This window comes from Eimeria mitis, genomic scaffold, assembly GCF_000499745.2.
Source record: "Eimeria mitis Houghton genomic scaffold, Emh_scaff2057, whole genome shotgun sequence".
NCBI lineage: Eukaryota > Apicomplexa > Conoidasida > Eucoccidiorida > Eimeriidae > Eimeria > Eimeria mitis.
In genome coordinates this window covers 8,608-9,045 of record NW_013570380.1, presented here as the reverse complement: position 1 = coordinate 9,045, position 438 = coordinate 8,608, and positions in this window count along the sequence as shown.

The window sequence follows — 438 nt, the reverse complement described above, 5'->3', positions numbered from 1 at the left end:
TATATTATATTATATTATATTATATTATATTATATTATATTATATTATATTATATTTTATTATATTATATAATTTTTATAAGAAAAAGTAAACAGCTGCAGTATATAATATATATAATATAGATATAAATATAATATAATATTTGTATGGGTGTAAAAGCAAGTAAAGAGCAGCAAAAGATAAAATATATAATATATAGTTTATGTTAATATAAAATATTTTATAATATATTTATATAAATAAAGTTTATATATAATATTATATAATATATATAATATAATTTATTTTATAAGAGACAATAAATATATTTTAGTATCTCCTTCTACAGACAGGAAGTCTTTGCTTTTGCTGCTGCTAAGGAGACAAAAGCTGCTGCTGCTGCGTTGCAGTGTCTCCTCTGCCTCTCTTCTTTTTTACTGTCTCCTTTTGTCTCTTTTG